Source organism: Sminthopsis crassicaudata, chromosome 3, assembly GCF_048593235.1.
Source record: "Sminthopsis crassicaudata isolate SCR6 chromosome 3, ASM4859323v1, whole genome shotgun sequence".
In the NCBI taxonomy this organism is placed as follows: domain Eukaryota; kingdom Metazoa; phylum Chordata; class Mammalia; order Dasyuromorphia; family Dasyuridae; genus Sminthopsis; species Sminthopsis crassicaudata.
The window spans coordinates 529,362,682-529,368,769 of record NC_133619.1 but is presented as its reverse complement, the minus strand read 5'-3'; positions in this window follow the sequence as shown (position 1 = coordinate 529,368,769).

The following is a 6,088-nucleotide window of genomic DNA, read 5'->3' as shown; positions in this document are numbered from 1 at the left end:
GTATTGAGCTGATACTCTGAGGGTATGAAGTAAGATATTATAGGCCTATAACAGTCATATATCAATACATATCCTGGCTTTTTATTAACAGAGAACTGTGCCTTTAACTGTTTAGTCATACAGAGGGTATATGAAAGTTTGGGGGGAGGGGAGAAGGAAAGCTATTTGCCACTATAGAATTAGGCCCTACTATTTTAAAATAATGGAATGCAATACCAAATGTAAGTCCATTGACTTGAAACTTCACATATGCAAGCTGTGTCCTTTGCTTCCAAAATGTCCTCAAAATTTAGTTCAATATAGAAACCTTCATTTAGCAAGTTGAAATGAGCTACCATTCTCTTTTGGACCCTAAAATAACTAGCAAACCACACCTCTGAGCCTAAAAGAATAAACTGTATCATTTTTATTTCAACAAGCTTAATAATTTCTACAGATCAACATGATCGATTCAGCTATGACAATCATACTGACAATGAACAGGACAGAAAAGAATAAATTACTCACATGAAAGTAAAGAAAACTAGAATACAGAATAATTAAAAATATTGCTATTCTTGTTTGTTTGATCTCTGTTAGATTATAAGGAGAATTCATGTCTTCTCTTGAATAGTGCCTAGGATAGTGTCTTACATGCATAGACACTGAGTTAATGTTTGATTATATAATGACTTTGAATCAACACTATTAAATTTATTTTCCACAGATTCAGTTTTTCATTGCAGATATGCTGTAATAAAAGATGTTTTGCTATAAATAAATTTTAGCATTTTTGGAAAATGATAGTGACTAAAGAAAATTGCTAAGAAAATATATGGTATTAAACCTCTTCAAAATGTGTTGTAAATGTTATTTGTTAAAAAAAAATCAAAGTAAAATCAAAGTTAATAAAAAGAATGTGAAGAAATCTTGTCAAAAGACTATTTTATGTTATTTATGGTGGCATATGTAGATGGCAGATTTTTTTAATGGAAGCATAATGGAATGACTGAAAATATTATGTAATCTAATTCAGGAAATATTTATTAAAAGTCATTCACATGCTAACTACTGTGCCAGGCACTAGGTGTAAAAAGATGTAAAATACCACAGTTACTGCCTTCTAGGAGCTTACAATACAGTAAATAAAAACAGAAATTAAGTATCATAAAAAGTAAAATAAAATGAAAACAAAGGAAAGATGCAGATAATTTTTTAAAAATCAGGAACAGCAGATCATGTTGATTTGGGGGGAGTGGTAGAGGGAAAAGGCATAGAGGAAGGGAGTCAGAACCAGAAAAGACTTCAGGCCATTAGTCTGCAAATAGTGCCAGACACTAAGTGCTGGGAATAAAAAGAAAGGCAAAATTCTATCTCCATCTTTGAGTTCCTATTCTAATAGGAGAGACAATATGGAAACAGTTATATTTACCTACAAGAAATATTCTGGATAAATGGAAGATAATCTTAGGGAAGGCATTGTAAAGAGGAAGCAGGAAGAAGGGAGAAGGAAAATTCATCTTCCTCAACATGTTATTTCAGTTGAATCTCTACTGAAGAGGCAAAAGAAACCAGGAGGTGACAAGGAGAAGGGGGAGTGTTCCAGGGATAGGAAATAGTGAAAAAGCATTCTGGAACTTGTGGATATCATATTTGAAAAAACAACAAAAAGGCCGGTATTACTTTATTGTATTGTACCAGAAGGGGGAGTAAAGTGTAAAAAGGGATCTAGAAAAGGAAACCACTAGAATTTACTGAGTAGGGGTATGACCCAATGAGACCTGATTTTTAGGAAGATAATGTGGTTGAATGGAAAATAGACTGGAGTGAGTAAAGCCTGGAGGAGAGATCAGAAGAATATAAAATGCAATCATAGAATATTATAAGGGCTTGCACTAGGGTGGCAACTATGTGACTGGAGTCAAAGAGAGTTATGCTACTTCACAACTATATGTTGTGAAGGAACAAATGTTAAGAACTGGAAACAAATTGCATATGTGGAGTGGGTGAAAGTGAGGAATTGAGTATGACACCAGTATTGTAAGTCTGGAATTCCAGAAGGATGGTGGTACCCTCAATAGTAAAAGGGCAGTTCTGAAGAAGGGAGGGTTTTAGCAGAAAGATAATGAGTTACATTTTAGAAATGTTGATTTTGAGATGCCTATGGATTATCCAGTTTGAGAAGAAGAAATTATGAAGCTCAGGAGATGTTAAGGCTGAATAATATATATGAATATAAAAATATAAATATATTTATATAAATATGTAAATATATTTATATAAATATAAATAAATAAATCATCTACATGGAGATAATTGAATCTATGAAAGCAGATGAAATAACCAAGTTAGTGTTAAAGAAAAAGAGGATCTAGACTTGTGAGACACTCAAAATTAGTAGGTATGACCTAGAGAAAATTCAGCAAAGGAGACTAAGAAATAGGCTGAAAGGAAAGAGCAGTGTCTAGAAAACTTAAAGACAAACTATTCAGGGGAAGAAGGTAATAAACAATGTCAAAGCTTTCAAAGAAATCGAAAAGGATGAGGACCAAGAAAAAGTCATTAGATGTGATAATTTAGCAGTTTTGATTGAATTATGATATTGGAAACCAGAATAAAGAAGCTTTAGGAGAGAATAGAATCAGTTAACAAGCATTTGTTAAATGTTATATATATATATATATATATATATATATATATATATATGCATTCCAAGAATGAGGCAACATCCATATAAATACAGGTATAGAAGAAAGCAAGATTGGAGAATGATTAATAGTTTTTCTTTATCCAGAATACAGAATAAATTGAAATATATAGTGAGTATAAAGTAGAAGGAAAACTGGATTAGTAGTTTGGAATGAAATTATTGAAAGCCTTAAATGCCTACCTAAGGAATATAAGGAGTTCGTATTTTATGTAATAGGCAATGGAAAATCATCAAAAGTTTTCAAGCAAGGGAGTAATAACTATAAGAAGAATGGATTTGTCAAGGGAAGAATGAAAATAGGGAAAACAGCTAAATAGAGGACTTTTAAAAAATATAATATTTTATGGTACCCTCATTTCAAGTAAAAACATTTTTAACATTCTTTTTTTTTGTTTTGATTTCCAAATTTTATCCCTTCCTCCCTCATTTCCTCTCTCCCTGAAATGTTAAGCAGTCAGATGTAGGTTATATGCAATCATATAAAATATTTACATAGTCATTTTTGTGCAAAAAATGAATTTTAAAAAAAGAAAAGGTGAAAAATATTATGTTTTTGGTATTTTTTCAGACAATATCAGTTCTTTCTCTGAAGGCAAAAAGCATTTTTTTCATCATAAATCCTTTGGGATTGTCTTGGATCAATATATTACTAAGTCAGTCATCATACAATATTGCTCTTATTGGGTATTACATCCTCTTAATTCTGCTCATTTCACTTTGTATCAGTTCATGTATCAGTTTTTCCAAAATTGGCCTGCTCATGATTTCTTGTAGCATAATAATATTTCATTACATTAACCACAACTTGAAAGAAGGTTATTTCACTTGTCCTTTTGATGAGCTATTGAACCAAGGTGACAACGATATAAGTGGGGTTGTGGCAATGTTAGTAGTTATAACAGATACTATGGAGATAGAAATGATGACTTGGCAATTGCTTGGATGTGGAAGGTTAAGAGAGAGAGAGATTTAAGAGAGAGAATTTTGAGCTTAAGTGACTGAAAAGGAGGTGATAATAACAATGGGAAGATGAGACAAAGGACAGAATATATGGGATGATGAGGCATAGTTTTGGAAACATCTTTACTGTGTAACTAGTAGCTGGAAACATGGGGAAAATCATAGATGAGGAAATCATCTGCACAGACATGATCTTTGAAGGCATAGAACTGGATAAAGTCCCAGAGAGGCTAAAATGTGGAGAGAGAAGCAAACCCCTCTATATTTAAAGGTTAAATTGAGAAGTAAGATATATATGAGTAGAAAGAAGTAATGTCATAGAAACCAATGGAAAAGAGAGTATTATCAAGAAGTATAGAACAGGATCAATAATAACAATTGCTGCAGAAAGATCAAGGAAAATAAGGATTGAGAAAAAGCTTTTTAATTTGGTATGTAAGAGATCATTGGTGACCTTGGTAAGAGCAGTTTGGCAGAGATGAGAGTAAGTTTGTAATCAGAGCTGAAGAGTTTGATAAGGAGATATCAAGATGAAAGAGATTAAGGGAGCAAGGTTCTAGAAAAATCAGGAGAGATTATCTTGGGAAAGAACCACCTCACCCTTTAGGACTACAGAGGAGAAAAGAATGGGTGAAAAAAACAGGTTTTGAAGTGTGTATGAGAGGACATAAGGGAATTCACAGCCAGAAGAAAATCAATTAGAGTATTATGACTTCAGAGTGATTTCATAACTTTATTGTGGCATTCTGTTTTAAGTGTTTTTTTTTTTTTTCAGTCCAAATTCAGTCCATCATATAACTGCTTGGGTGTAGCATTGTCAAATATTTCCCTTATATATCCAGTTCACCCAGTGTAATCCAGAAGCCTGAATCCCAAATTTACTGACGTCACTGCTGTGAACTATCAATACACAAAAGAATTATCTTTAATATACAATAGAAGTGGAGCAGTATTGTGTGTAAAAAAAGTAAAAATGAAAATAGTGATGTGTTCCTGCAAATCAAAGAACAATCATTCCATGTATGTGGTCCAATAACAACTGCTTTTCAGTATAGTTGTTCTTTTCAATCACAGCTACACACATAATCACATTTTGCACAAGCTCTCCTAGTCAGAAAAATTTGTATTAGATTTTTGTTTATATTTATGATTTTAAATTCCTCAAAGCCTCAGTTTTGTCTTATTTATTTTTGTTTCTTCTATAAAGTCTAGCTCATGTTAGGGACTCATTCACTGGTTTTGATTATTTAATTGAATCCAGATTTCATTTATTTCTGACTTGAATTTTTTGTCTTTGTCCTATAAGACAGTCATTCACCTTGTTTCATTCATTTTATTATAATGACTATACTAATCACCCAGATTTGTTGGAGCTTCCTTATTTTTCAGGAGACCTTAACTTGGAAGCTGAGTCTGAAACTGAAATAATAAATCAGGGTCCTTCATCTGTTTAATATACTAAAATTCCCCTCCCTTCTAATAAATAATCAAGTGATCCAAATCAGGTGCTGCAATGTTATACAAGAATGGAAAGTCCTGGCCATGCTAACTGCTTCTGAGCTTCACTGAAAAACCACAAGATTCAATAATTCCAAGAACATCTGTGATTTCTCAGTTTCTAGTTTTCATGCTTAAATATCCTTCTCTTGCTTGCTGTTGTTCATTAACCAACTAGTCTTTGCTACTCTATTTGGCTCTAGCCTCCACAGATCTGGTGCGGTTTGGTATGTATATATGTGTATATGTGAGTGCTAGAGTAGCTAATGCTGGTATTTACAAGTTAAAATCTTGCAAAATATGGCCATATATATTGTTATACTTATGTAGGCACAACTGCCACTGAGAATATTTGAATATATAATGGATCTATGATTTTGTCCCTATCATGAAGTTCTATGTTGGGAATTTCTTCTACCAAAACAGATTTCAAGCAGTTTATAATTTAGATAAATCTTAGGAAGCTTGCTGAGGCACTTAAAAATTCAGTATATTGCTCAGAATCACATAGCTAATAATTATTAGAAATTAGATTTGAACTTTTTTTCTTCAAATTTCCCCTAAGTAATAGCATCTTATTTTTTCCAATTACATGTAAAGATAGTTTTCAACATTCATTTTTATAAGATTTTGAATTCCAAATTTCTCTCTCTCTCTCTCTCTCTCTCTCTCTCTCTCTCTCTCTCTCTCTCTCTCTCTCTCTCTCTCTCTCTCTCTCTCTCTCTCTTTCTCACCCCTTTACTTATCCCTTCTCCAAGACAGCAAACAATCTGATATAACTTATACATGTATAGTCATGTTAAACATATTTCCACATTAGTCATGTTGTGAAAGAAAAGAACAAAAGGGAAAAATCATGAGAAAGAAAAAAAAAGTACTTCCAGTCTCCATAATTTTTAAAATGGATGTGGATAGCATTTGCTATAATGAGTCTCTTGAAAT